This window comes from Glycine max, chromosome 16 (assembly GCF_000004515.6).
Source record: "Glycine max cultivar Williams 82 chromosome 16, Glycine_max_v4.0, whole genome shotgun sequence".
Taxonomy (NCBI): domain Eukaryota; kingdom Viridiplantae; phylum Streptophyta; class Magnoliopsida; order Fabales; family Fabaceae; genus Glycine; species Glycine max.
Window position 1 is genome coordinate 15,369,950 of NC_038252.2, and position 22,143 is coordinate 15,392,092.

Here is a 22,143-nt window from a genome sequence, read left to right on the forward strand (position 1 = left end):
CCTCGGTAGTTAAACCTGTTCCATTTCCATACCGAAACAGCCACGCAGTCCTGTGGAGGTATGCACCTCCAAGTGAAAGGAAGGAAGAGGCCACCGACATCAGCTCGTTGTCAGCCATGGTAACCAATATCACGGGGCTGAGCGGCATGACCTGCAGCGGTCGCGTGTTTGCACCCCCCGACCTGCCGACACAACCCCCAAATGTTAAAGGGAAGGCAAAGATGATGGAAGAACAAAATGACAAAACGACTCTCACTCCGAACGAGGATATTCCAGTGAAAGGTCTTTCGGAGAAAAGGGATGGCTGTGGAAAGAAGGAAGTATCGCTAGAGGAGGCAGGCGAGTTCCTCCGCATTATTCAACAAAGCGAGTTCAAGGTCATTGAGCAGCTCAACAAAACCCCGGCCAAGGTCTCTCTTTTGGAATTACTCATGAGCTCTGAGCCTCATCGGGATTTTCTAGTAAAGGTCTTGAACGAAGCTCATGTGGCCCAAGATATCTCTGTAGAAGGCTTTGGAGGACTCGTCAATAACTTCACCACCAACAACTATCTCGCTTTGGTCGAAGAAGAAATCCCTGCCGAGGGGAAAGGGCATAACAGGGCTTTGCATGTATCAGTCAAATGCATGGACCACGTCGTGGCCAAGGTGCTCATCGATAACGGTTCCAGTTTAAACATAATTCCCAAAAGCACGTTGGAGAAATTACCGTTTAACGCTTCCCATCTAAAGCCAAGTTACATGGTGGTCCGTGCCTTCGATGGCACCCACCGAGAGGTTAGGGGAGAGATCGACCTCCCTATACAGATAGGCCCCCATACCTGTCAGGTTACCTTCCAAGTAATGGATATTAACCCGGCTTACAATTGTCTTTTGGGACGCCCGTGGATTCACTCGGTGGGAGTCGTTCCCTCTACACTCCACCAAAAATTGAAATTTGTAGTAGAGGGGCATTTGGTTATTGTGTCGGGCGAGGAAGACATCTTGGTAAGTTGCCCATCCTCTATGCCATATGTGGAAGCCGCGAAGGAGTCATTAGAAACAACATTCCAATCTTTTGAGGTAGTAAGCATTGCCTCCGTAGATTCCTTCTCTGGGCAACCGTGCCTGTCCGATACGGTAATGATGGTAGCCTGGGTGATGTTGGGGAATAGTTACGAACCTGGAATGGGTTTAGGAAAGAACAACGGCGGCAGAACCAGCCTGATAAGCACCAGAGGAAACCGTGGGAAGTTTGGGTTAGGCTATAAACCCACACAGGTGGACATAAGAAAAAGTGTTGCGGGAAGGAAGAGCGGAAGCCAAGGCTCGCAATTGGGACGAAAAGTCAAAGGGGGCCCGCCCTGCCACATCAGTAGGAGCTTTATAAGCGCGGGTCTAGGACACGAAGGCCAAGTCGTTGCGATATGCGACGATGATTCTCTGAGTGGGTCGGATTTGGTACGACCATGCCGTCCTGGTTTTCGACTAGGAAATTGGCGAGTGGAGGAGCGCCCGGACATTTACGCGACAAGCATAATATAACCCTTTGTGGCTTTTAAACTCTACGGTTGGGCCTAGGCTTTAGAGTTTCATTTTGTTAAGGCTTTATGTCTTTTGTTCCTGAATTTATAATATAAAGATCTTTCTTCATATGTTCCTACGTCTCTACCCATTCTCATTCATTTGCATGTTTATCTCTTTACGTTTAAAATGCCAGATCCGATGACGAGTCCCTCGAAGGTACTAATACCTGGGACCCGACCATCGATTTCAAGCAAGAAACGGATCAGACAGAGAGTGAAGAGGATGAGGATGTGGGATTTCCCCCAGAGTTGGAGAAGATAGTCGCCCATGAGGACCAAGAGATGGGGCCTCATCAAGAAGAGACGAAACTAGTGGACTTAGGAACCGACAGTGGGAAAAAAGAAGTAAAGATAGGCACGGGTATGACCGCACCCATCCGTGAAGAATTGATAGCCCTGCTAAAAGACTACCAAGACATCTTTGCTTTGTCATACCAAGATATGCCCAGTTTGAGTTCTGACATCGTACAAAACAGATTACCTCTAAATCCTGAGTGTTCCCCGGTAAAACAAAAACTGAGGAGGATGAAGCCCGAGACATCCTTGAAAATAAAAGAAGAGGTAAAGAAACAATTTGACGCTGGTTTTTTGGCCGTCGCTCGGTACCCAGAATGGGTTGCCAACATTGTACCAGTCCCTAAGAAGGATGGGAAGGTGCGAATGTGTGTGGATTATCGGGACCTAAATCGAGCCAGTCCCAAAGACAATTTTCTTCTGCTGCACATCGATGTCCTCGTGGATAATACGGCCAATTTCGCTTTGTTTTCCTTCATGGATGGATTCTCCGGTTACAATCAGATAAAAATGGCGCCGGAGGATATGGAAAAGACTACCTTCGTCACCCTGTGGGGGACGTTCTGTTATAAGGTGATGTCCTTTGGACTCAAGAATGCCGGGGCAACTTATCAACGGGCTATGGTAGCTTTGTTCCATGATATGATGCACTGAGAAATCGAGGTCCATGTGGATGACATAATTGCCAAGTCTAAGACCGAGGAGGAACACCTTGTCAACCTGCGGAAGTTGTTCGAAAGGCTTAGGAAATATCAATTAAGGTTAAACCCCGCTAAGTGCACCTTCGAGGTCAAATTAGGGAAATTGCTAGGTTTCATCGTGAGCCAGAAAGGGATAGAGGTGAACCCCGAAAAGGTGAAAGCCATCCTTGAGATGCCAGAAGCCTGTATCGAGAGGCATGTCCGAGGTTTCCTGGGACATTTGAATTATATTGCCAGATTCATATCACAGCTTACCGCTATTTGTGAGCCGTTGTTCAAACTCTTACGCAAAAACCAATCCGTCTGTTGGAATGAGGAATGTCAAGAGGCGTTTGGAAGGATCAAACAGTGTCTCATGAACCCTCCTGTGCTTATGCCGCCGGTACTCAAAAGGCCTCTCATCTTGTATATGACGATTTTGGACGAGTCGATGGGATGTATGTTGCGGCAACATGACGATTCCGGGAAGAGGGAGCACGCTGTCTACTACTTGAGTAAGAAGTTCACGGCCTGTGAAATGAACTACTCCCTGCTCGAAAGAACGTGTTGTGCTTTAGTCTGGGCGTCCCACCGTCTAAGACAATACATGCTGAGCCATACCACCTGGTTGATATCCAAGATGGACCCGATTAAGTACATCTTTGAGAAGCCTACTCTCACAGGGCGGATCACCCGGTGGCAAGTTTTGCTATCCGAGTTCGATATAGTCTACGTCACCCAAAAGGCGATAAAAGGAAGTGCCTTGGTAGATTATTTGGCTCAGCAGCCTCTTAACGACTATCAACCCATGCATCCCAAATTCCTGGATGAGGACATCATGGCCTTGTTTAAGGAAAAGCTAGACGAGGACCGAGACAAGTGGACCGTGTGGTTTGATGGAGCGTCAAACATTCTAGGCCATGGCATCGGAGTAGTATTGGTCTCTCTAGACAATCAATGTATACCTTTCACAGCCAGGCTGGGGTTTAACTGCACCAACAATATTGCTGAGTATGAAGCGTGTGCCCTGGCAGTCTAGGCAGCGATTGACTCCAATGTCAAGCTACTCAAGGTGTACGGGGACTCAGCATTGGTGATCCACCAGCTGAAAGGGGAATGGGAAACTAGAGACCCCAAGTTGATACCCTACCAAGCCTATATCAAGGAGTTGGCTGGTTCCTTTGATGAGATCTCCTTCCATCATGTTCCCCGAGAGGAAAATCAGATGGCGGATGTGCTTGCCACTTTGGCGTCCATGTTCCAGCTAACACCGCACGGGGACCTACCGTACATTAAGTTCTGGTGTCATGGCATACCCATGCATTGTTGTCAGGTGGAAGGGGAATGGGACGGTAAGCCTTGATATTTCGATATCAAGCGATACGTTGAAAGCAAAGAGTACCCACCAGAGGCTTCCGACAACGACAAAAGGACATTGAGGAGATTGGCGGTCGATTTCTTCACGAGCGGGAGCGTACTATATAAGAGAAACCATGACATGACCCTCATGCGATGCGTGGATGCCAAAGAGGCGAACCACATGATCGAGGAGGTCCATGAGAGTTCGTTTGGAACGCACTCCAATGGGCATGCTATGGCCAGGAAGATCCTTAGAGCAGGTTATTACTAGCTCACCATGGAAAGTGATTGCTGCACCCATGTAAGGAAATGCAATAAATGTCAAGCGTTCGCGGACAATGTTAATGCTCCGCCACATCCTCTGAATGTCATGTCCGCCCCTTGGCCTTTTTCCATGTGGGGGATAGACGTCATAGGGGCCATCGAACCCAAGGCTTCGAACGGTCATCGCTTCATTCTCGTGGCGATAGATTATTTCACCAAATGGGTCGATGCGGCTTCCTACACCAATGTCACAAGGAGCATGGTGGTCAGATTCATAAAGAGGGAGCTGATTTGTCGGTACAGACTCCCTAGGAAGTTCATTACTGACTATGGCACCAATCTGAATAACAAAATGATGCAGGAAATGTGTGTGGATTTTAAAATCCAGCATCACAATTCCACACCCTACCGACCAAAGATGAACGGAGCCGTGGAAGCAACCAATTAGAATATTAAGAAAATTATTCAGAAGATGACAGTGTCGTACAAAGATTGGCATGAGATGTTGCCTTTTTCCCTGCATGGATACCGAACTTCGGTATGAACTTCTACTGGGGCAACACCGTACTCCTTGGTTTATGGAATGGAAGCGGTATTCCCGTTTGAGGTAGAGGTCCCTTCCTAGAGGATACTAGCGGAATCAGGCCTAGAAGAATCAGAGTGGGCTCAAACACGCTATGACCAACTCAACCTTATTGAAGGTAAGCGCTTGACGGCCATGAGCCATGGGCGCCTGTATCAACAAAGAATGAAGAATGTGTTCGACAAGAAGGTGCGCTCGCGCAAGTTCCATGAGGGCGACCTTGTGCTAAAAAAGATGTCCCATGCCTGTTAAAGATAATCGAGGGAAGTGGGCCCCGAACTACGAAGGGCCTTTCGTTGTGAAAAGGGCTTTTTCCGGAGGGGCCCTGGTACTTACCAACATGGATGACGAGGAGCTACCTTCATCCGTGAACTCTGATGTTGTCAAACGATACTATGCTTAGGATCTGGGACAATTGAGAAAGTCGCTGCATGTTCTTTTATTTTTGTGTGTTCTTCTTGGTTTCCCCAGGGATTCCTGTCCGCTGTAATTTTCTCGTCACAATCTTTTAAAAGAAGAGAACATGGGATTAAGGCTTCAGTCCTCACTTTGTGCTTTAAACCATATGCAGTTTATGATAACCTGAGACTTTTCGCTCAGTCCATGGAATTCCCCAAGTGCTTAATTAAAACTGAACCTGACCAGCTTTCACTAAAAGGATTATTGCATTTGAAAACACTCATGCATACACATACGCATGCATATTTTGTTATCTTATGACAGGAGCAGAATCGTCTTAGGCAGTGGTCAAATGCCGGGATGGGGCTAAAGGCAGAAACCAATCAAGGTAAAACGGTAACGCGGCCACAGTTTGCTACGCGATGTCGTTTCCTACTTTCAGGTACTTAGGAACAGACGCAAGTAGAGGCTAGGATCACGATCGATAGATCGTCATCTCATGCCTAGCACTGGACAAGCGGGAAGCGCAGCAGGGGGACAACCTAGTATCCTTTAAACTCTCGGTAATTATTACTGTTGCGTCTTTAAAGTAAATATTGGATGCCTCATCTACCCTAAAGGGGGTTCGAGTAAGCGAACGTCGACCCGTAGAGAGCGCATACTTGTGTCTTCCCAAAAAAAAAATACAGATTAGCTCGCCTGGGCGAGATGAGCTCACCTGGGCGAGCACCCCTGCACCTGCAAACATAAAAACGAGGGAGGTGGAGTTTTTCTACACCCAAAACTCTCCCCCCTCATTCAAAAAACGTAAACACTCATGGGATTTGTGGATTTTCACCCCTAGGCCACCATTTTTGCGCTTTTGCTTCCATTCTTAGTGTTTTTGGTCACTCCATACAAGTAAGTGCACTATCCTTTGACTTTTAGCTTTCCATTGATGCCTTTTATGCTTTGGATGCTTTATAATTTGGCCAATTCCGTGAGACAATTTGGGGCAAATTTGTGCTTTGTTTCTTTGAATTGAGGGGTTGTAGGGGATGGCCTTAGGCCTAGGTTGTGTTCTGAAATAATGGGGCAAGCCACATTGCCCCTATTCCCTTGTTATTGGCACCCAAAAGTGCGCCCACCAAGTTCTCGATGAAATGCCTCAAGGACATTTGGGCAAGGTTTTGTGAACTTTGGATTGTGGGGCTGATTTGTGTGTATATGGACAGCATGTAGAGGTTAAAATAAGTTCCCGAATTAAGGACTTAGATCTAGGAATCCAAGCCTTTGGTTTTGAGTGCAAGAAAGCATAAAAATGAAGCCATTGTGATAGGGATTTCCCTTTAGGCCAGCGGCTGATTTTTGGGGCTGCACCATGATGTTTACCTAGTTGTTTGAGAATGTTGTTCATCATGCACATATAGGTGTAGAATAGGTGGCAAAATACCTCACAAGATATGTGTATGTTGCATGTAGATAGCAAAGAGACACCTCACCAAAAACCTTGTTGAATTGAAATGTAATTTGAGTAGCAAGATACTTGAATACGCATGAAATGTAATTTCTTTTGTAGCAAAGATTCTTTGAATATGCATGTGTACAGATTTAGCAAAGACATGTATGTATATGAGCTCGGGTAGCAAGAATATTTCAAGTATGCGTGTGTATAAGTTTAGCAAAGAAATGAATGTGCGTATGTAACTTTTGGTAGCAAAATACTTTCAATACGGACATATGTAATTTTGTCACAATACCTTGAGCATGCATATATGAATTCTTTTCAAAAGAATATGTGTGGGATATAAGTAGCTAGAATGTTTTGAATATCCTTGTATATTGATATAGATAGCAAGATATTTTGCGCGTATGCACGTTCATAAATTTTCTTCTTTAGGGAAATGTGTGCACAAGTTTGTTCTAAGTCGAAAAGATTAGTATGCCATTTTTGCTTTAAAATAGCATTTCCTTGTAAATTAACTTTCCAAATGTTTGTCCTCGCAGGAAATGACTCCGAAAAAGATTTCCGCGAAGAGGTCTAGGAGAGATGCCGCGGCTGAAGGGACCAGTGCCGTCCCCGAGTTTGATAGCCACCGTTTTCGGAGCGTCGAGCACCAGCAGCGCTTCGAGGTCATCAAAGGATGGTCGTTCCACAGAGAGAGGCGCGTCCAGCTCAGGGAGGACGAGTACATAGATTTTCAGGAGGAGATAGCTCGCCGACATTGGACGTCGCTGGTGACTCCCATGGCTAAGTTTGACCCTGAGATAGTCCTGGAGTTCTATGCTAATGCTTGGCCCACAGAGGAGGGAGTGCGAGAGATGTGTTCATGGGTGAGGGGTCAGTGGATTCCCTTTGACGCAGATGCCCTCGGCCAGTTCCTGGGTGACCCGCTAGTTTTGGAGGAAAGCCAACAGTGTGAGTTCGGCCAGAGGAGGAACAGGGCCGACAGGTTCGATGAGGAGGCCATTGCCTAGCTGTTATGCACACCGGGGCAGGATTTCGCCCGAACCGCTGCAGGGAGGCAGGTGCAGATCATGCGTACCAGCATGACCACTTTGACCTAGACGTGGATGACACTGCTGCTCAGCAATGTCTTGCCTAGCGATCACAACTCTGATCTCCCTCTGCCTAAGTGTCAGTTGGTGTATGCCATCCTGACACAGATGAGCGTCCACGTTGCCCAAGTGATTGCTGACGCCATCTATTTGTTTGCAGGTATGCCACCCACCAGGCACCCTCTAGACCCGGATAAGTCTAATAGGGCCCTGGGGTTTCCGGCACTGATCACGGGCCTCTGCCAGTCATTCGGGGTTCCCGTCACCATTGTTTTTACGACTTACCGTTTGGTGCGTTCTTTTCGTTTACCTTGTGGTTAGACGTAAGTAGGTAGTGTGCGCCCCCGTCTGCACGATCTTTTTAGAGAGAAAAAGGAAAAAAGGGAGAGAAAATGAATAAATGATAATAACTTAAAAAAGAAAAAGGAAAAGAAAAAAAAGAGCCAGCAAGAAAAGAAAAAAGAAGGAAGAAAAAAAGAAAATAATAATAAAAAGTTGTCTAGCTAGAAAACAACATGCTTGTGAAAGGAGATAACTTCCAACTTTTCTTTGAAAAAAAAATTCATTGATCATAACCAGTTTTTGAAAAAAAATGTGTATACACTTGAAGGATGAATGCTGTGAAAGTTTTCCTGAACGCCCAAAAATAGACTCGGATGAATGCACAAATTGATAAAAGAACATATTTTGGAAACACTGGGTTGACTAAGGTAGAGAAAATGAATCATGAGCCCTAGCATAACATGACCATAAAAACTTGATGGTTGAGTGTCCACATAGGTGCATGCATGACCAGTTTTGCATAAAATTTCCAAATCATCATTGTGTCGTGTGTATCATGGAAATAATGTGGGACATCTCCTTTATCCCTGAACCGCTGGCCAAACCAACACCCTGACAGACATCATGTCCAGCCGTTCTACAAACCTTGAGCCAAAATCCCAACTTACCATAAACCTTGACCCAGGGCGAGAATGTCCAACCTTGCGCTTGGAAGAAAACAAAGTTCCCGATCAAAGAATCGGAAGAAAGCAAAAAGAGAAAATTCCCAATCAAAGAGTGGGAGGAAGCAAAAACACAAGAGAAAGAAAATTCCTGATCAAGGATCGAAAGAAAATAGAAGAAATATGCAGAAAGGTCTTTGGACCAAACAATGTCTGAACAATACAAAATTGTCACCAAAGTAAACATGAAAAGAAAGGAAACCATGACCTAAAGTGGTCCTCTCCCTTTGATTGCCAACCAAAATCTTGTGCGTCGGTGACTTGTCCACCTCACACTAAACAAAAACAGAAAAGGATAAGGCCAAGAACATTCAAAGCCAAATTTCCCACAAACCATTCCCAAGAAAAAGTCCTATTGATCCATGATCACACATGTAATCCTTGATTTGCAAAACCAAGTCATGACATATCTATGGTTCGGAATTAGGATGAAACACTTACCTGTGTGAGATCGATGCACTTTGAGTGATTTTCTTCTATTTTTGTTGGACCCAGTGTTTCCTCTAAATGGTCATTTAGAAGAGAAATGCTAACATCCAAAATCTCATTTATGGTTATGAGAAGGTTTCATCAGCATACTCTCCTTCCCCGGTAGACACATTGTTTTTCATCCAAAAAGCATATGTTGCTCTGATCAGTTGGAAGTTTTGTCTCTTTACTAAAGCATGTTCACATTTTAGTGAAGAAAACGCCGAGACTATTTTAGTCTCACAAGTTATCCAAAACTACGTAGGTCTGAGTTCCTCATTGAGGATACGTAGGAGCAAGAGCCTCACTTTTGTCGGCCGTCCCACAATCTCTGTCATGCAGACCTTGGGGTCATGTGACATGCGGAGACAAATTATGGTCATTCCGCTCACCTTTTCGCCATTCAGACACAATCGTGTCTGATGGCATGCAGAGACAAATTATGGTCATTCTGCGCCTTTTGTCATCCAGAGGCGGCGGGCCCGATGACATGCAGAGACAAATTATGGTCATTCCGCTCCCCTTTTTCGCCATTCAGACACAATCGTGTCCGATGGCACGCAGAGACAAATTATGGTCATTCTATGTCCTTTTGTCATCCAGAGGCGGTCGTGCCCGATGACACGCGGAGACAAATTATGGTCATCCGCATGCTTTTGCTATCTGTAAGACTCGATGAGTGATAAACGCGCAGAGACAAATTATGGTCATTTTGCGCCCTTTGTCATTCAGGAGTAGCGAGTCGAGTGATAAACGCGCAAAGACAAATTATGATCATTCTACGCCCTTTGTCATTCAGGAGCAACAACTCGAGTGATAAACGCGTAGAGACAAATTATGGTCATTCTGCGCCTTTTGTCATTCAGGAGCAGCAACTCGAGTGATAAACGAGCAGAGACAAATTATGGTCATTCTGCGCCCTTTGTCATTCAGGAGTAGTGAGTCGAGTGGTGGGCGGAAACAAATTATGGTCATTCCGCACACCTTTTCGCCATCCAAAGGCGATCATGTCCGATGGCACACAGAGACAAATTATGGTCATTCTGCGCCTTTCCATCCAGGCCCGATCGTGTCCAATGGCATGCAGAGACAAATTATTGTCATTCTGCGTCTTGTGTCAACCAAGAGGAACGAATTCAGCAGTATCAAGATGATGTTGGTCGTTCGGTACTGATCATTTTCAAAATTTTTGCAGGTTCCGCTGACGGGGAGATTGACCGGCCAAATGGTGTTTCGCTCGAATGAAATTAGTGTCTTATCTTTACTTCCCTTTTATCTCCAATAAAAGACAAGTAAAGAGGGGCAACTGTCATACCCTAATTTTGTTCGGGGACCATCCGTTTGTTGGATGCGACCCTCGTTTGACCACTTTGAGGTACTTGGCACCCATCGTTAGGCAATTAGTGAAGTTCCATGACATGCCGGAAGTTAAAAGGGAGCATTGTTGCACAATCCGTGAAGTTCCGTGACATGCCGGAAGTCAAAAGGAAGCGTTGTTGCATAATCCGTGAAGTTCCGTAACATCTCGGAAGCCAAAGAAGGGATGATTACGTAATTCGTAAGGTTTCATGACATTACGGAAAGAAAACAAGTATCGTTACGTAATTCATAAAGTTCTGTAACGTTACGAAAAAAGAATCAGCAAAAAAAGGCAGGGGGTGTATTTAGTAAACAAGAGGGTACAAATAGCAATAAGGCCCACTTGGGCCTTCCAGGGTCTTCCAACAGAAGGCGGTGCCTTTTGGTGGAAGCAACCCAGCTCGCCTGGGCGAGCTGGGCAGCAACCACCACCCTCTTTTCCCCTATAAATAAGGGAAGGAGGGCAGAACAAAAATGTTCAACCCTTCTGGTATCTGAGATTCACTTTAAATTAGTGAGAAAAATTGTTTCTGTGAAGAAAATCCAAGTCGAGGCGCTTCCGTAACGCTTCTGAGATGTTTCCGTGGGCGATTTCGCGAAGATTTTCCACCATTCTTCATCGTTCTTCGTTCGTTCGTCATCGTTCTTCGGTCTTCAACCGGTAAGTTCCCAAAATCGAACTTTTCAATTCATTCTATGTACCCTTAGTGGTCCCCACTTGTTTTGCGTGCTTTTATTTTCATTTCATTTACTTTCCGTACCCCCTTTTAACGTGCTTTAGTCATTTATTTAAGTCATTTTCTTGCCTAATCAAAAAATAAAATAAATTTCCACCGATCATTTGAATTGTAACATCTTTTAATTTCTGTTAAAATTAAATCCGACCGTTCGATCATGCCATAACCACGTTTAAAACCAAAATAGAGGCAAAATAATAATATAATAATAAAAAAATATCTTTTAGTAAAATAATAAAAAAAAATCAATCGGACGTTTTTCTTTGGGATTTTTCTTTCTTAATCAAATTGACTAATAACGAAAGTGAAACTAAGGCTTAAATCAATTCATAAATCAAACTTTTATCATCACCTAAAAAGCCATTTTTAAGGTCCAACGCCTTGAAATTGTCTTTTCCGCTTTTATTGGTTAAACGTGGATTTCTAAAAGCCTAAAATCAACATGTAGCTTTGTTACCTCTTTCAAAAATAACAAGAGATCATTAATGGTCCAATGCCTTAATGTTTTCTCTCCTTTCAAAAGAATCGAAAGATTGTTTAATGGTCCAACGCCTTTAATGACCTTTCATTCAATAAAAATATATCTTGCAAAAAAAGGATAAAAACAATTTAACCAACGTTTAGTTCTCAAAGAACTACGTAGGTTTGATTTCCTTATCAAAATTGAGGAATACGTAGGAGCAAGGGAAACACCCCTTGTCGATCACAAAAAGAAAAAATATATAAAAGGCATAAAAAGACATAAAAACGTAAAAAGGGAAGATAACACAAATCGAAGTCATATTCGCACACTTGATTAAAGGTTGTCATCCTTTGTGACGGACGCGTGGGGTGCTAATACCTTCCCCGTGCGTAAATACAACTCCCGAACCTTTCACCTAAAGTTCGTAGACCACGTCTTTTCCGATTTTTTTGACGTTTTCCTCAAATAAATGTTGGTGGCGACTCCGCACGTATTCCTTTCTTGGAAGACGCACCCGTGAGTCTCACGTCGCCCTCCCGCTGAAGGGTTGGTTGCGACACATGTCAAAAGGGTAAATAGATTAAAAACACTTTTTTCTAGTAAAAACATTGTTTCCACCTCCAGACCCTTGATGTTGTTACACCTTGATCTATTTGGTCCAACCAGCACTACATCCACTAGTGGAAAGAAGTATGGACTTTTCATAGTGGTCGGCTACTCTAGATTGATGGAAGCTTGCTTGTGGGGCTTCTATGGAGGCTGGATCTTTGAGCTTCAATGGGGTCCTTTAATGGTGATTTTCCACCATGGAGATGCAGCGGAAGACAAAGGAAAAGAGGTGAGAGGAGGCGCCATCCATTAAGGAATAAGCCATGGAAGAAGGAGCTTCACCACCAAGATGAGCCTTGGATAAAAAGCTTGGAGAGGATGCTTCAATGGAGGAAAAGAAAGAGGGAGAGAAAGAGAGAGGGGGGAGCACGAAATTGAAGGAAGAAAAAGGGAGAGAAGTTGAACTTTGAGTTGTGTCTCACAAGACTCTCATTCATCAAAGTTACAACTAGTGTTACACATGCTTCTATTTATAGACTAGGTAGCTTCCTTGAGAAGATTTCTTGAGAAAGCTTCCTTGAGAAGATTCTTTGAGAAAACTTCCTTGAGAAGCTAGAGTTTAGCTACACACACCCCTCTCATAACTAAGCTCACCTCCTTGAGAAGCTTCCTTAAGAAGATTCCCAAAGAAGCTAGAGCTTAGCTACACACACCTCTATAATAGCTAAGCTCACCTCCTTGAGATGAGAAGCTAGAGCTTAGCTACACACCCCCTATAATAGCTAAGCTCACCCCTATAACAAAATACATGAAAATACAAAAATAAAGTCCCTACTACAAAGACTACTCAAAATGCCCTGAAATACAAGGCTAAAACCCTAATACTACCAGAATGGCCAAAATACAAGCCCAAAAGAAGGAAAAAACTTATTCTAATATTTACAAAGAAGAGTGGATCCAACCTTGACCCATGGGCTAAAAAATCTACCCTAAGGTTCATGAGAACCCTAGGGCCTTCTTTAGTAGCTCTAGCCCAAGCCTCTTGGAGTCTTCTATCCAATACCCTTGGGGGGTAGGATTGCATCATAGATGGACATGGGTCATGTAATGATCCGCCTCGTCACTGTGACATCACTAACTCTAAAACGTGTAATTTAATTTTTTAAATGAAATCACCATTAATTTGATTATGAAAGCGAGAGTAAATTTTTTGTGATATACATTCATCAAACAACGCACAAACACTTAAATAAACACACACACACACACACACAGATATACATACATATATATATATATATATATATATATATATATATATATATATATATATATATATATATATATTTTAAACCATTATACACCATTCATATGATAGAAAATAGTTTAGTTTTTACATGTATCTAAATCCGAGATTTACATGCCCAAATCAAAAACAATCATGGAACCATTACGGAGGAGTTGATAACAAAAACACAACTCTCTCCCAAAATAATCCCAACATCATCACATCAGCTTGGTGACTCTCACAAGAAGAATCTCCCTCCATGTCATCTACTATTGTTCATCTGCTCCCATGAATGAAGGTTCGTGATCATCACAGGTACCAACCACACGCTACAAAATTGCAAGGGTGAGTTTATAAAAGAAACCAACACAAATGACCATAATTAGCTAGAGAAACAATAACAAGTACCATGATTATACACAATTATCCATCAATTCAACATACACTTAACAACTATTCATCAAATTTTTCACAATTCCAATCAATAATGATCAGTATGATGCATGCACCTGGCCTCAACTCTTAAATGCAATATGGTACCATTTGTAAGAAAATAGGCTGAGTGTGTCCACGTGACACTTACACTCAAGAAAATTAGACAACAAGTGTCGATGTCACCCTATTGTGCACAGGCAACTCCCCCCCCCCCATGGTGACCAGCCTGAGTCATAAGGGAGTTTCAAACCAAGTGACATGCCCCAAGTACAACTATTTTCCTTCATGAAAAACTACAAGTACTTACTGAAAAAATTTATATTATTTCCATGTAGTATGAAGTATGTCACATGGGCACCCTTTCACTCAAGAGATGCTTAAAACTCTTTAACCACTCTATTTTCTCATCCAAGGATATCCAACTTGGTCACTGCACCCCCCATGTACATACACAACATACATCATCACAATGACATTATCAACATCAATAACATCTCATCGCAATGTCATTATCCATATCAACATCATCTCATCTCAATGTCATTATCAACATCAACATTGTCCCATCTCAATGTCATTCTCAACATCAACATCATCTCATCTCAATGACATTATCAACAATAACAACATCATCTCCTATCAATATTATCATAAACACAACCATCATCTCATATCAATTATTATCATCAATAGCAACATCGTCAGTAATCACATTCCACAAACATACATATTAATTTCATGCCTGAGATTCACAGTCCCTAGGTCTTCAGACAATATAAGTCTAATAAAATGATAATGTCATTTATCAATAACAGATGTATCACATCCCATTAGTTGAAAACATTGTCTTTCTCGAAAACCAACATGTGTAGGGACAAACATACATTCCCATAATTGGGTTCCCTGACCCCAATTATGGTATCACAATAATAAATTATAATAAACTCCCTTCACCTATCGTGAGCTCTTTGTCAGCTCCTTTTTGCTTCGCTCAGAGGCCTCCCACGTTCACGTTCATTGGTCCAAATGCATAGTTCTATGTACCAAATCAAAGGCAATTTAGTATAGATTTCAAAAACAAGGTTAATATCAACATTCAGGGTCAAATACCCCTATCAGAATAAAAAGGGCTAAGGGGTGTTTCGGGTTCTACTACAAACAGACGTCATTTGGAAATTCCGATCACGCCAATGTGATCGGGGTTCAACGAAGGTCATGAAAACAACAATTTATAAAAATGTAACTTTTACAACGTCTCATTTTCAAGGGATTTTCAAACGAAGTGTAAAAACATCCTATTATGGTACCCAAAACACAAGAGATACTAAGAGAAGCTCAAACTAAGTAGGAGAAAGACATAAAAGTCAAGGTTACCTTAGATAAACTACGAAAGAAAGAATTGAGAATTTGTTTCGTTACCAAATCCTTGAGGTGTATTCTGAGGATTCCACTCTAATTAAAATGTTCATCCCTATGCAGTGGTCCAGCGGCAAGCAACGATGGCTTGTGGTTGCCACTAGTGGTCGTGGGTGGTGGAGAAGATGGTGTTAGGATTTGGGTGGGCGTTTGGAGAGAAGAAGAGTGAAAAATCGTGTTTTTCATGCTGAAGAATATATTTATAATCTGCAGGTTTCACTAAGCAAAATTCCACTTTTGGCGCTAAGCGCCACATTTTGTGTTGGGCTTAATTTCTCGATTGGCTGTAATTATGCTTAGCGTGTTGATCTCGCTGAGCGAATTTTCTCCTCGGGTTGGAATTGTGATTAACGTGTTTGTTTTGCTAAGAGAGATGTCCAAAAGTGTTATTTTTCAAATCACAACGGTCAAAGCATGAAAATGTGGGTTTCAATCCTACAGTCCAAATTTGAAGGCGATTCAATGGTTAGTGAGTCCATGATCGCGATTTTACCATAACAGGTTTGGGTAAAACTTGAAATCTCACAATTTCATCATAGGTCACTCAAACTCCACATAATCTAACATCCACATCAATCAATCACACATAGATAATTCACAGAATAGCCTAACTCATCCAAATCAATCAAATAATCAAATAACACAATAAATACATTAAACATCGATTTTTAGTTAGCAAAATTTAAGGGCGTTAGAGGTCATGTTTCTAAACCACAAGAATGTTTCTGTAGATATCTTCTATAAATTCTATAAACGTGTTTAAAATGAAACAAGTGTATGCATTACTTGAACCCAAAGTGATTGTTAGGGTTTTATTTCACGTTAGATTCAACTTATAGGCCAAATGTAACAGAATCATGAGATAGTAACTGAACTATCATCTAGGTTGTCTCCCAAAGGAATAAAGAAAGGATTTCATGTAATTATTTAACTAAGAACTATTTTTTGGTATTTTTGTTTTGTGAGTGTCACGAAATAAATAACAAAATAAATTACAATAAAAATTAAATGACAGTAAAATAATTGAGTAATGATAGAAATAATAAACTTGGATGGTGACGTCGATCTTGATGAATGAATGTCTAGGTTTGGAATTGGAATTCGCTTGATCCATTGTAACTTCACAATTCTCTACTCATCTCTCTTGCTCATCCCCAATTCATTGATGTATTCTACCCAACTCCCGCATGGTCGCAAATTCTAAACTACTTGGCCATTACTCAATCCCTTGGACATACTGATACAAACAATCATCATTAATGGTCGATAATTAGTGAGGCTTAACCAAGATTATTCTATCCCTAAAGATAATCCCAATTAAGTAGTTGATTCATGTTCAGACTTCAACAAGGCTCTCCAAAGCATAAGTCTATTCTTGAATTCATCTATAAGATGACCAATAAAATAAAATCATTAAGTATAGAAACAAATAAAGATCTTGAGATGAAGTATTGAATTGATAGTTAAAGTGAAACAAGGTTTCATCCTTTCCTCTCCTAGGTGGAAGGAATTGTCCTAAAAAACAATACACTGAAACCTAGAGTGTTTGATAGAATAGTGGAGGTGTCTAGTAGGTGGAAGTATAAAATATAATTCTAAGAATTGCTCAGGTCTTCTACACTATTACTATTAGAGATAGGATGTGCAACATGAGATGAGCAACTTTGTGAACAACCTCTCAAGGAAAGCTTGAAAAAGCTTTGAATTTTAAATGCCTAACTCTATTGAGTGACATTTGTATTGGTTGTTATTTTGTGTGTTACAACATAGTATCATTCATCATCATGGTTTGTGTGAAGAAAAGTTTCTTTAGAGGCAAAAACTCTTTGTTTTAATCAATTACAGCCTCACCATAATCGATTATGACAAGATGTTTGAAGCTTAAAGAGTTGAATCTCGTATCGGTTTAATCACTTACAATAGTCTCATAATCAATTACTCTATTGCTTGAGACAATGAATGATTTATTCAGGAGTCTCTGCTTTAATCGATTACCAAGTGGATTAATCGATCACTTCTCTCTCAGTTAGTTATTCAGAAGTGAACATGAGCACTTTAATCGATTACTTAGAGCATCCAATCGATTACATTGTTCTTGAGTTGTTTCCAAATGTTGGAAAGAATACTAATCGATTACTTAGATAATCTAATCGGTTACTTCATTGAATTAATCGATTACCTTATAGATTTAATCGATTATAGGCGGTTATAACTATTTTTTTCTATAAATAACCAACTTGTGTTCACTTCGAAACACATCAAGAGAAAACTCAATATCTCGAAAACAACCCATTAGTTTCTGAATGAGAAAGATCTCGTGCTATTCTTAGTAGTAAAGGGAAGAGAAGAAAAAGCATTTTAGTAACTCCCAACTTCTTAATCGTTTGGTTATGAAGATCTTTTCTTGGAAGTGAGTTGTGTTTTTTGAGTTGAAGAAGATCACCTTCTCAATCCAGCAAGGATTTTGTGGAAAGATTGGTAAGGTTGTATCTCTCTTACTTGTTTTTATTGTGTATGGTTTTTACATGGTCTTTTTGGTTATGCATGAATCGCTTAAAACATGCTAGAATAGGGCTTTCTAGTTTGGGCTAAGAGTAGGGTTCTCATAGGTTTATATTCACATAGGACCTTAGTGTTGGGTTCCTTAGTCTCTTTTTTTTGGGGTGGCAATTGTAGATTGGTTGTGATTGCTTGTAAGGATTCTTAATGCATACTGGAAATCTAATTCAGGTTGTGGATTAGATAACTGGATTAGCTTCTCTAGAATTAGAGAGTGAACCAATATAAAAGATTGTATCTTTCTTCCCTTGATCTGATCTTTTTCTCTCATTCAAGTATTAATCAAGTTTTTCATAATGATTCAAGTTTTTATAATTGTGAAAGTAAGGATGTTCATGAAGGATCATGTTTAAGGAATGATTGATTAAGTATTGATTATCATAAGAAATTAAAAACAAATAATATGTAATTAATTCAAGTAATTATCTTCTTCTTCAGCTTATTTATCTTTGAAAAATATCTTGCTCTTGATTTTTCTAGCTTTTATCTTCAATTTCCGCAATTTCTCATTCCAGAACTTTCTGTTGATTTTGGGCCTCTAGAGCTCTTGCCATAATGACATTTTTTTCTTCTTCTGAAAAACTATCAAAAATTCATTAAAAATAACTAAAACATAAAATTCTACCAAAGACAAAGTAAAAAACTAAATTTCAAGCTAATTTGATTCAAAACAAGGCCTAAAGTTAACTAAAATGCCAAAACGTCACAAAATGCATATGAAAATCCAATCAATTTGACGTCTATCAACAATCCAAACTTAGAACCTTGTCTGTTCTCAAGCAAGACTAACTAAAACAGTAAAAACTACTTAAAAAAGTAAGGACTCAAAAACAAAATTAAACTAAGACTCAAAAACAAAAGACAAATTAAAACTAAAGACTAAGAATACATAATGACAAGTTACATACACATTCTTCTTGCATTCCCTTTTAGTCAAAATTTTTTTTGTTCATGTGCCTCAATCAACTAAGTATGGTTCCCACATTCAACTTTTTAGGTAAACCTAATAAAATGCAAGGTTAGAAATATGAAACAAGAATGACAATCAAATTTAATGGCATAACAACTTATCCTCAAATAAGTGTTTCACTCTTAAGCTTTTGAGTTAGCTTTGGGTAAGTGTTTCACTCAATTCATAAGTTACGACACCATAATTCAACTTGTTAGGACTTTTGGCAAGCGTACCAATTGTCGTTGTACGTTTCACATTTATAAAAGAGTTCGTCTCCACATGAACTTGAGTTCACTTAATTCATTCGGATAAAGGTTATCAGTTTGATAGTTATGTACAAATTTAATCGAATGTCAATGGTTTTGGTTTGATTAACTAAAGACAACTTAAAGTAAAAGAAAATTAAAAAAATGGATTTACGGAAAAAACGAAAATACAAAAAATACAGAAATAAAATAATTTAGTGCGTAAAAAATACGTAAATAACGGAAATAATAATAACAACTTGATTTAATTTAAGAAAACATAGGATTGGATTTCATCGTTCATACCCTTAGTATCCTAATAAGATTAACATATATAAATCATTTTCTAACATTACTGATGCACACACAGTTATCCCAAGTCGATTCCTCGCACTTGGAACCTAAGAATATTTACTAAATATTGATCCCTCGCATATGCATTAAATATCCCAACATTACAATTATATTCTCATGGTTTTTGCAATCAGAACGTTATGTTCTATTCCTAGCAACATAGCGTAAATAGTAAAATCATTCGGTTCAAATTCTAAGATTACTTTCCAATCTCACTTAAAATCCAATTTCATGACACGAGTGATCAAATAGAATCAAGCATTATGAGTAGAATGAAATTACCAATAATGAGTAGAAAATACATATATAATATCAAAAGGGATACATAAGGGTACAAAGATTATATCCAATCTTTAAGAAAACTAAATGATCATTGCGTAGAGCACAAGACTAACAAGAGAAATGACGAAGTAAGTGATCCACAATCACAAGTCTACAGTGCCTCGGCTCCATTTTTCCTCTTCTCCTTCTTCTTCTGCATTTCTCTCTGGTTTTTAGGCTTCTGGAACTTCCTTGACTTCAACCATGCATGGCTATTTATAGAAAACAACCAAGGAGTGCAGGGAAGTTCACCTAGGCGAGTTGTAGCTCGCCCAAGCAAATTGTGGCTTAATGGTGAAGGTATCCACTCGCCCAGGCAAGCTGTAGCTCGCCCAAGCAAATTGTTTGCTTAGGGGTGAAGTTACATCTTAGCCCAGGTGAGCTGGATGCTAGCTTGGGCGAATTTAGGGTCAAAAACATTCATGAAAAGATCATTTTGCCCTTCCTTTTGGCTTTGTTTCTAACTCTAACAAACAACCATTAATACCTACAAAATCATGGATGAATCTTTCATATTTAAACAAATTTATTAGTAAATGTACAATATATATTAACATCTAGATTTAAGGGTAGTTTATAAGAAAACTTTTACAATCAAAGAATAAGTGCTAACAATATAATCCTAAAAATAACTGAAATTTTACACTTATGAAGTCCCCCCAACCTAGAATCTTTCTTGTCATCAAGCAAAGTAAATAAAAATTAAAAATAACAATAGTATAAGTATAAAATAAATATGCTCCAAAAATTATGAACTTGCTTTGCAAAGAATCACTCCCCAAATTGATAAGAACAACATTTTTCAAAATGCAACAATGAAAAATGAAAGCACAAAGATGGAATTCACAGAACCAAAAAATGAGATTAAGATCATTTTCCATTTTGTTTCTAAATAGCATAAGACGAAACATTGGATTCATTCAAACAGAGGAAAACCTCTCAAAGGTGTACAAATCTCACACAGGCAAGTGTTTCATCTCAATTCTAATCACGAATATGTCATAAATCAATTTTGCAAGCCATTTCCCATCAAATCAAAGATAATGTGCATAATCATCATGGATCAATAGGTCTTTTAAGGTTGGGCCTGATTTTGAAGGAAATCTTGGTTTTTCTAGATATTCTAACATACCTTGAGAATAGGAGAGCAAACATAAAAATCTTTCTAGTAACTTAAACAAACGATCAGTTCCAATCCTTTTTCTTTTCAACCAAGTTATCACGTCTTTCTATTTAGATATTTACAACAACTCTTTACATGATTCAAACATTTATTTATCCATAAAGAACTTGTTTTTCCTTTTTCTTTTTCTTTTCTTTTTTCTTTTCTTTTCTAATTTTGTTCTTTTCTTTTCTGATAAATATTTAATTTCCTTTAATACCCATCACATTAGCTGCCAAATGATAGAAATCCCCATCAAACCACCCTTCCTCTCTTAACCTAAGGTAAGGTAGGAACTTTTGGCCTAGGTTAGTGTTCCAACAAAATATCAAGTGTTTGTCTCAAAGGGTTTTGCAAATAGTAAGATAATATACATTGGGATAGCTGTTTGGCCAATTGCATAAAATGTAAAGAAAGAAAGAATGCCTAGATCATATCCATCAGTCATATGTTATGACAATTAGAAATTCATGCAAAACCAACTATAGAAGATATTAATGAGGACACTCAATGTAAAATCTGTGGTTGCACACAGTCACCAAAGCTTAAGGCCTATTCGTGATACGTGATTAGGCACCACATACACCAGTTAGCCCTTCGTCCATTAAGCATGAATGCAAGTTAGGCTCAGAGGCAATTAATCGAACACGAAGCGTGCACTGATTAATATTCACGAATTTGGGATACTGGTGAAGGGAGAACTGCCAAGAAACCACATTACAAGCGAAACCTCAAAGAGAGTTGGGCTTCATCCTCAAAAGGAAACAACACCAGAAAATCTAGCCTTCCATGGATTCAAACAGAAAACGCAATTGAAACATGAAGCAGAAACGTAAATGAACGGAAACGTAAATGAACAGAAACGTAAACGAACAGAAATGTAAAATGGAATAGAAACGTAAATGAGAGTAGAAGAAGAATCAAGAACGAAATTGTAATTAGAAGCAGAAAACGTAAAATTGCATTACGAACTCAGAAGCATCAAAACAGAAAAACGAAAACCCTAAAACAAAGCTCTGAATAATGAATAGCATAACAGAATAGAATGCCCTGCATGAATCCCAAGGCAGCTATTTAAAAAGAGTCACTCAAAGTCACTGGGCCCTATTACAATACTCTGGCCCAAAACGAAATAAACACTGAACAACAT